The sequence below is a fragment of the Musca autumnalis genome, unplaced genomic scaffold (assembly GCF_047663935.1).
Source record: "Musca autumnalis isolate F117 unplaced genomic scaffold, ASM4766393v1 scaffold_2, whole genome shotgun sequence".
NCBI classification, from domain to species: domain Eukaryota; kingdom Metazoa; phylum Arthropoda; class Insecta; order Diptera; family Muscidae; genus Musca; species Musca autumnalis.
In genome coordinates, this window is record NW_027411755.1 from 127,048,998 (window position 1) to 127,059,265 (window position 10,268).

Consider the following 10,268-nt stretch of genomic DNA (forward strand, 5'->3'; position numbering starts at 1 on the left):
TCGGATAGAAAAACTCTTTCGAGTTTCTAAATTCAAGGTCCCATATAGCAGGCTTTAGATACTGAGGAAATATTGTAAATGTGGTTTCTTCGGTTATCAGTTTCATTGAAATCTTTTCATTTGAATGAACAATTTCATATTTAGCGTCAATATCATTTAATATGTAGTTTAAACCAATTATTTTAACACCGATTGCTTTTCCAAATCTGTTATTTCGTATTGCCGGTTCGAAAAAAGGTGACAACCACTTAAATAGATATGATATTGCCCGTTCATTTTTATCAGATTCTAAGTGAGTTTCCAATAATATGAATATTTCAAACTGTTTAATATATTGAAAAAATGTTGGGTACAAGTATTTGTTTTCAAGACCATTTATGTTATAAGAAATAGTCGAAAGTGCACAGGTTTTTGTTGTGCTTATTGTATTGGTTCAATTTATTAGTTTTTTGGAGAAAGATCTTTAAGCTAATCATAATTCAAGCATACAGATTTAATATTTTCTTCATATAGCTTAGCTAATTCATCTTGTCCATCAATATTCCATTAGAACCAACTGTCTTTTATTTTTAATATGTCGTTTCTGACTGTTATTTTGTGTTGCTTGCTTACTGCCAAAAATTTCCTTTTCAAAGCCAGGAACGCTTTCTTATGCTGCAGCTTAGTTGATATCATGTCGCGTTCAATAGAGATATTTGAACCAGTCTGTTTTCTCATGGAATGTTACTTCAGTGGTTTCCCGTTGCTTTCTGAAGGGTTTAGGGTTTTCCGTCTCCTTATTCAGCCGCTTCTCTTGGAGTTCAGTTTTGAACAGTGTAATTATGTAATTTCATTGTGCCCGTGGAATTTGTAAAGCATAATTTTATTTCTTCAATCAAATTAAAGTTCCCTTTTTATTCGGTTTTTCCATTAACCAATATCCAATTAGTAATTAATAAAAAATAATCTATTTTATTTGCAAGTAGGCATTCTGTATGCACAACCATATTCAAGTGGAATTTTTAAAATGACTACATTTTGCCGTTGGCATTCTACTGAAAGGTGCTTGGCCCCTAGGCCTACGTCAACAAAAAATAAAAAAGAAATGCGACTAATTAGGGATTTACACATTGCCGGTGAAACGAAAATAAAAATAATAATAAAAAACGTGTCATTGTGTGCCTACAAAGTAAACACAATACCCGGCGCACACGCAGACCCCTCTAACCACAAATATTCCAATACGCTATACGCCAACAAACACTTCTTATAAATGTCCTTGTCAACTTTCCATATCGCGCTGCCCCCTTCCTCTCATTTCTGCCTATGTACACGAATAGCTTTCATCATTTTTTATTATTTGTTTTTGCTCCATATTAATAGATATTTCTCGGATTTAACAAATTATTTTTATTTATTCATTATTTTGGCTTTCTTAATTTCTCTGTTATCTCTTTTGACCGGGTAACCAAGGCGTGACTGTGTGTGTTCGAAACAAGTGTGCTTGTTCTTCTGTGTGAAATTCTTAAGAAATATCTTAATCAAAACAAAATTCCAAGAATTCAAATTCATTGCTCTCTCATTCAGTAATTCACTCGCTCTGCTCTTTTCTCTTTTATAATCATTGTATGTTGCTTCTCTTTTTATGTAGCAATCAGGCATGGAAAACACAAAATGTACTAAAAAGTACGTTTTTGACTAAAAGATTACAAAACCCGTTTCAGCTCCTCTTAAAGTGGAATATATAACCATATACATTTGTTTTTCGGTAAAGATGGGAGTGAAATTTATGAACTTGAAAACGAACTGCTGGTAGAAAATTCGGAACTATTTAAATAAATCTGTTTTAAGTCGTAGTTTGAGCGCCAAACTAATGTGGGATGGAAAATTGTCCTTTTTTTTTGCCGGAGAAAGTTTTCTCCAACAAAGGAACTATGATGCGATTATATATCTATTCAAATAGTAAAAACTTGCCGAAAAGTACCAAAAAACAAATACTATTACTGTCCCTCCGGGGAATTTTATATTATATTAACAAAGGATAACCCGAAATGAGATATAAGTTATATGGGAAATCACACATGAATGAATCCAGCGGTTGCGGATACTATAATAATGGTTGACAATCATCATTCTGAGCCTAGGGTCTCAATAAGATACCTAATGAAATATTTAGTGCTGTTACTGTCCAGACTATCAAGTGTGTAAAGGGCTGCGTTAATTCTGATCACCGCAGCAATGAGGCTGCTTTGAACGTGATCCTGGATCTCCAATCTCTGGATATTCCGACATTGTTTCAGAATCCCAGTTTTTAAATGCGAACTTAATTGGTAGTTACCTTGAATCTGGTAACTGTAGTAGTACAAGCGATGATATGCCCAACTCTTTAAGGTTTGACTCATCCTAAGTAAATGTTCCAAGCAGATATATTTGGGCTGAAAGTAATTCTCCTCTCGTCGATCTGGCAATATGTACAGATGAATCCAAGACGAAGTAAGGCACTGGCACTGATGTCTATTGGAAAAATCCAACAATAAAATACTCACATAACCTTAACGGTAGCTGTAGCGTCTTTCAAGCATCGATTCTTCCTATCAGGAAAGCAGCAGATATTGTAAGAGGAATTTAGAAAGTATCACAGGTCATGGACCTTAAACTCGCGAGCTATCTATCCTTATTACAGAAAGGTTCTGGATCATATATGAAATATCGTGAATCTTTCAGGAGTTTCAGGACTTAATAATATAATGGGAAACGAATTAGCAGATGAATTAACTCGGGGTAGTTTTAAATCTTTCGATTTACCAATTAATGAATCTGTTAGGTCACAGATTTGATACTACATCGGCAAACTTCGTGAGATCTAAGATTACTATGGAACTTGTTATTACGGGATTTTTTTATTTTTTTATGTTACTTCTCTTAGGAGCATCCTCATCTTACGGTTACTTGCTGTTGTTTTTTTGCATCTTCCCTTGTAAGGTTTTTTTGTCTTCGTTCTTGGGTTATTGTTTGTCGCCAGGTGTTTCTTGGTCGAACTCGATTTCGTGATCCTTGGGCATTCCATTCAATCGCCATCCTGGTTATGCTATGCACATTTTTTCTTAATGTGTGGCCAAGTCAACTCCATTTCCTACGTCTAAACTGTTTTTTTGTGTGCTCCTGGTTTGTTAAGTTCCACAGGTCTATGTTACTTATGGTGTTGGGCCAGAATGCATGTTAGTTAGATACAAGCCAGTTTTCACTGCCGTATAGCAGACTCGATTTTATACATGCTTCGAATATTTTATGCTTGATTTTCCTGAATATATCCGTGCTCCTCATACAACTTGCAGTCGTCCAAATGCTGATCTCGCTTTATTTAGCCTATTGATTACGCCCATTTCTGCACCACCATTCATTGCTACAGTGCTTCCTAGATAGCAAAAGCTATCGACCTATTCAACTGCTTGGCCTTGTAACATGATGTTTTCGGTACTGGTGTTTTTTATTCTCATGGTCTTGTGTTTTTTTGATGTTAATCTCAAGTCCAAAATTGCGATCAAGTCTCCCCATGTCTTCTAATTTTTAGTGCATGTTGGATATCTTAGGTGAGAAGTCATATATCATCTGCAAAGTCTTAGACTTAGAGTTGTCGTGAGAAGCTCCATGTTATGCCTATTCTCTGAGAGCAGACGTCATTCATTATTTCATTCAGTACAATTGTGTTAACCCCCTAGTTTGTGAGGATTGGTTGGCTTATGTTGCCGTTGTGAAGAACTAAGAGTTCTGCATCCTCGTACATCGCTTGTATTACTCGGATTATTTTCTCCGGTACTCCCTTTTTGCTCAATGCTTCCCATATGGCAGTTCGTATGATGGTGTCGAATGCTTTCTTGAAATCGATAAACAAATCCCCTTAGAGAAGCTTAACCTGGCAAGGCTCAACCGCAAACGGCGCATTAAGAAAAAAAAACCCCACCGATCTGTAGATGTTAAATAGTGCCGAAAATATAACTCATCCTTAAAAAGTCCCTACTTTGCTCCACGAAATAGTAATTTCTTTTGATGTCTATTCGTGTTCTCAGTCTGTCTGACGGAACTATTGGATGTGGCTCCAAGTAGTTTTTCTGGTGGGGATTCATATGGAGCTCGACTTCGTCAATTGATTGTGGATTTTGATAGAGTGACTTTGCCAGTAGAGAATGAAAAAATAGTCCTTCGTAGTCCGGTTGCCTATTGCTTGCGAGTAATATCCGAAAAATTATACAATATTTGATAGAAAAAAGTAATGTTGTACCAATTGCAGTATCAAAGGTATCATCACTGGTTGTTAACACTGCAGTCATTTATTCTCAGAATTTCTTTTTATTTGCGCTCTCTTGCGTTTTCTCACTCTCTCAATATACATAGCTCATCTCCGCTTCTGATGCCCGCGTCCAAAACACGTTTGTATCTGCATTCAGCTTCAGGTTGTAGGTTGTTTATTGGATAATGTTGTTGTTGTATTATTTATTGAGATTCTTTGAATGATGCTAACGAGCTTAAGGCAACGACAACAACTGCGATGATGATGTTGATAATGATTATCAAGATATTTTCTCAATGAGCTCCATTTCTTTTTTGTTGACATTCATTAAGTTTACGTTTTTGTTGTAATTATTGCATGATGTTGTTGTTTGTATCTACGATTTCTTGCTACCAGGGATCGAAGTCCCTGTCAATAATGAAGCCTTTTTGTCGTGATGTGAATGTAGTGGAATTCCGCAATTATTTTATAATTACCGACAAAAATCTGTAGAAAATAAACGCAATGTTTTGAATAAAACAATTAGGCCGTGTTGTCGAAAATCAACCACATACCACATGGTAAAATATTCACTGAGGTTGCCGGTGCATTTGATTGTTGTCTTTATGACAGCACGACAGCCAATGCGACGAAACGTTTTATCTCCATAGAACATTACTTATAAAGTTTGAAATTGACAATTCAGATTTCCCATCCCAGGAATTCACAACTAGTATTTCTCGTAATAAATGCCGCCAGTTTTTTTCATTCTGATGCCTCCGCTACACAAACACACTCAAATCGGTAATTTGAAAACCAACATTTGCCGCATTACACCGCACAATCCACCGTCACCATCAATCCCATCCTGTTGATGATATTTGCTGTAAGCAGACAATACCACACATTTTTGTTTTGTATTGAATTAAAAACAAGTTGATTTGGTCTGTTGTATGGCCCTCTTCTTGTTGAAACCCCAAACAAGTATTTTTTGTGGATTATTCTTCTTCGTGTGTGCCTGTGTGTTGTCGTTGTTTTTTATACCTTGTTCTCATTAAGCTTCAATTCTTGTTAACCATTTGGCATTTAGTTGGAATTGGAAAACAAAGTCGACACGGATTCAGTGTGCTTAACGGCGTCATGTGATTTCACAGAAGCGGCAAATTGTTTTCATTGCAGGGAAATTGGTTCAGTGAATTTCTGTTCTCATTTTGCATTACCTACTTTTAAGCGGGGTACACACGATCAGTTTTGACTGTCGATTTTTCGCAATTATCGATAACTTTCCAACTGTCCAGCAACCACAAAATATTTTGTGGTTGCCTGATAATTGACAAAAATTAACGGCCACACTGGCAAGCAACCGATTATTTGAGCAAAACTGACAGTCAGAACTGATCGTGTGTACCCCACTTTAGGCTGCATTGAATTGAATTTGTAAACGCATCCTTACACTTATCAGCGAACTGTCACTATCAATTTATTCAATAAACCCAACATTTTCAAGTACATGAACGAACAATGTTATAAAAATTTGCAACCGAAATTCGGAAATGGTTACTGCTACTTTAAGAGCGTTAATTCCAAAGCCAATTTTTGACTCAATAATCAAATTATGCGTTATTGGTCAGGTAAAAATGCTCCTGTGCTTCGTGAATCAATTCACATGGATGACATGTGGTTTCAAAAGGACGGTCGGTGCACTGTGGTTCCAACCTGCGACAAAAATCGATATCAACAAATTTCATTGGCAATTCAGCGTATTATCTGTAAACATAGCATATTTTAATATGCCAACAACGTTTTTGTAATTTTTAACTTTACTTAAGAAAGCTAAACAGAAGAAATTGACATTTACGTATGGTATCTTTAAAGCAATGGTGCACAAGAAGAGAATGCTATTTTGGGTTTTTGTATGGGAAAGAGAGTTGTAGTTAACTTTTTCGTAAAGAAGCGTGTATGGCTGCTTTAAAGCTTTGTTCCTTTACTTTTTTAATGGTAAAAGTGGTAAAAGAGAAAAGTGTCAAAATTGCTCTCTCATTAACATTTTTACCAGAAAAGTAAAGGAACCGAAAAATGGTAGATCTGGTAGCAATGTCAAAAAGAAACATAAAAAATCAATTTTCGCTTTTATTTCACAGTTTTTAATTTAGTTTTGTCAGCGTTCGACTTTTTCTTCTGTTTTTCGTCCATTTTTTTCTTCATTGTGAAATAATCGTCAAACAAAAGTTGAAAAATAAGTTCTACCATTTTTTACCTGCAGAAATTTTGCTGGTAGCCTGTGGTTGCTGCCAGTTTTACCACTTTTTGGGGTTAAGGAACGCTTTGCATGTTAAAAATGGTAACAAATGGGATTGGAATGGGATTGGAAAAAACATGAGTGGATTCAGTAACAGCGAGTTGGTTATGTTTTAGACGGTAAAGTGAACAGTCGTTTAAAGAAAGCTGTGTGCTTAATAGAGAAGAAAAGCTGTGTGCTTAGTAATTACAGTCGGTTGCGAATAAGTGTAATAACCCCCCATACCATTGCTATCGCAAACTATTCGTTTTCGGATGTTTTGCGAGAGTTTTGCGGATATTTTGTTCGAGAACGACACACGAAAATGAATCAAAAACGATTCACTGGTCGCTCAGTTTGTGACAGTAAAACTTTCGTTTTCGAAGTATCGATAGTAATATTATTTTCGAATCCAAAACAACGATTCAATTTAGATATCGCTAGAAGCTCATTAATGTTATTATTATCGATGTTTTTTGGTGTTTCATTTTCCATCCGTTCCCCAATAATAAAACTGGTATTTTAGGTAAATTTTAAGACATATATATTTATTGAGTTAATTCATAGGTAAGTGTGTTGCAAAAACAAAGAAATAATATAATTCAATGTAGGAAATGCAAAACAAACAGAAAACGTAACAATTAATTCAAAGTGTTAAATAGCGGGAGAAACTAAGCCTATGTATATTTAAATTTCTTCATTTCCTTTTTGAGATTCATCGAACTTTTGCTTTTTCATTTGGCATTTCGCGGCTTTTACAACTCTGTCATGAGCGTATTGAAAATGCTTTTGTGATCAAAATCGGAATCATCCAAGGGAAATCGTTGCTTAAATGCATTATTAAAACGAGAGAAAAGATATATGTTTAAAATTATTATTTAAAATAGACTTAATATAAATATACTTACCCCGAATTGCGGTCGTTATAACTGACCATCTTGTGCAAACTTACATTAAGGGAGATATCTGAACAACCGTACTGACATTTACTCAAAAAATCTGTAAGCGCGTCTTTAATACCGTAATGAACGTACTCGCCAGGGTCAACAATACGTTTAACAAATCTACACCGCGCAGTAGGTGTTGATTTTAATGTACGTACGTCTTTTGGAAGACTGGTAATCTTTTCTGCCAACAATTGTAGCAAGTTATTAACAGATTGATTAATAATCTTTTTGACAGAAACCCAACGCGCTAAACGTTCTTGGAATTCAGAAAGCTCGATATCGATTGAATCTTCTGAAACTATGTGTCCACTTCTTCCAGGGACGTAAACCATCGCCAAACGTTCTTCAATGTCAGGAGGCTTACCTTCAATGGATTCTTCTGGCAATATGTTCCCACTTCTTTCAGGGACATACATCTCGTCATCTGAATCAAAAGTCGCTTCATCTGGTATTTTTTGCACAGCACCCAGACTTTCGATTACATGCTTCGCTTCACACAAATATCGCACCTGTTCAACAAAAGGGTAGTAACTCAAAATTTGGAAATTATCACTTTTTAATAAAAAACGATAGATAATGATCAACTCCATCCACAGTAAAAATGTCACATTGGTTTGCCTACTCTTTCGTCAAAAAATACCGTTTTTCACTCTTCGTATCCTCAGAGTTACTAGTTAAGTATGAACAGGTTTTTGTCTCTACTGAAAAGTAAGAAATTTTGAGTTGGTTCCCTTTTGTTGATTAGGTGCGATATGTTCTACTTTTTCTTTTATAAGGCATATCACACTCATAGCAAAATTTCGCGATTATTGTTTACAGAACTTATAAATGCACCAAACTCTTGAAATTGAATTAAATAAACGAAATCACAAGAAACTTTTTCAAAATGATTTCAATTTAAAGAAATCAATCGAAAAAACCATTGCCTACTATTCGAAAATAATATCACTTTCGAATTTTTGTGGTGAACATTCGAATAATATCCGTACTTGGCATGGGGGGAAAGTAAATAAAGCATTGTAGAATCGTATTCTAAAACGAACCCTGTTTTATTTGGGATAAATCTTATTGGGTAATAAAACAACGTCTACACGGAGATTAGTTAAGTAGAATTTCGTAACAATATGTATGTAGGTTAGAACTGCAATGCAGTTATTCCATTATTAATTTTTTGAGGTAAACTTTTCCCCTGATCAGTTCAAACCATTGACCTTAATTTGGCATGTATATAAATATAAAACCGCACTGATCCGTAACTTTTGCATCATCGATCAGATAGATTATTTTTTAAGAATGTATGATTCAAATACATACAACTGTATGATCATATATAATCAACGGAAACATCAACCTTTTCATTTTGCAAAAAGGACGTATTACATATAAAATTATATATTTTAAGTAAGATATACGAAAAAAATAAACTTGGATTTTTATGTTTTTGCCTTTTTAGCTACGAAGCCCATTATTTTTGAGGTAGTATGTCTTTCTATCGATTGGATTTTTTTACAAATTTTACAATATGTATGGTATTTGAACACATAAAATTTTAAAATAGAAATTATTAAATTTTTATGCAACAGTTCGGTCCAAAGTTGTACGTACGCTACTTCTTTGCAATGTACCCTAACCATGGATGACGTTTACCATAATATTTTAACTACATTAGCTGTAGTATCATTCAAAATATAACTTTTCTGTGGACTTACGACTTTTTCGTACTCAAATTTCCATATTTTGTGGACTTAGGACCTTTTCCGATAGGGGCAAAACATATAGAAAAACGCGACATACCACCATTTTCTTTACATCATAGGACGTGCTTTGACTTGTACTATCATTCTGTAACAAAAACTCGATTTCCCAAAAAATTGGACTTACGACCTTTTCGTGCGTAGCGGACGATATGTTTGTAATGATATGATGATAAATTTAATGGGATACAAACGGCTATACCATTTTGGGTATGTCGGCGAATGATTTTGTGTGTGAGCATTTTTATCGAATCAACTTATATTTAATATTTTATCTAATACCTGATATACATACACATTTCATTAAGTAGATATTCCCTCCATTTAAGTTATGCATAACTCTAATTACAATGCTGATTCAAAATTAATAATTAGCTATAACGATTGAAGAACCTACCTTTAAAACAAGTCTGCATGTTGAATGATTTTGGGAAAGCTTGCAAATAGTTGAATATTTGGTGACCGAACTTATTACAGATGAATCTTCTGCGATGTGATCATCACAAATTCACTACATTTGCAGGTTTTAACTTTGGATTTGTTTGCACTCGAAACAGAACGCGACAATATAAATTAAAGCGACGGCACAACTGTTAACTTTTATAAACTGACTGTGTAGTGTTATTGGCGAAAAACACTTAACATTTTCATTCTTGTACTTGAAAACGATTTCCACGAATTAATAATAACAATTTTCTTTTTAATTACATATATTTTCTCAATTTTTTCCAATATTCACAATTTACAAAATATTTCTCACTTTTCATCACATATCGAACGTCACATTAACTGCTTTTGTTTACATTTGTTGTGTTTGTAATTTGTTTTGTTATTTTTCTTTCATTCGTTGTATTATCTTTTTTACAGAGTGTTAACAGAAAATTAGACAACTGTTGAGAGTTTTGAAATACTTAGTTAAGGGAATATTTTCTAGATGGCGCTGTGTGTAAATTATTTTATAATTACCCCAAAGGAATTGTCATTTATTATATGATATTTGTATATCACCTGCCTTAAAATGGAGGGTATATCATGGCGCTGTG

The 10,268-nt window shown here is 34.5% G+C and overlaps 1 long non-coding RNA gene across 1 annotated transcript; it reads right to left on the minus strand.

The window, feature by feature from the left end:
- Positions 1-593: 593 nt before the first annotated feature.
- LOC141394619 (uncharacterized) lies at positions 594-5,288 on the minus strand. The gene is made up of 2 exons (XR_012410462.1): positions 4,822-5,288; positions 594-4,753 (listed from the first exon to the last, which is right to left on the minus strand). It is a non-coding gene; the product is annotated as an uncharacterized lncRNA (long non-coding RNA).
- Between the last annotated feature and the right edge of the window lie 4,980 nt (positions 5,289-10,268).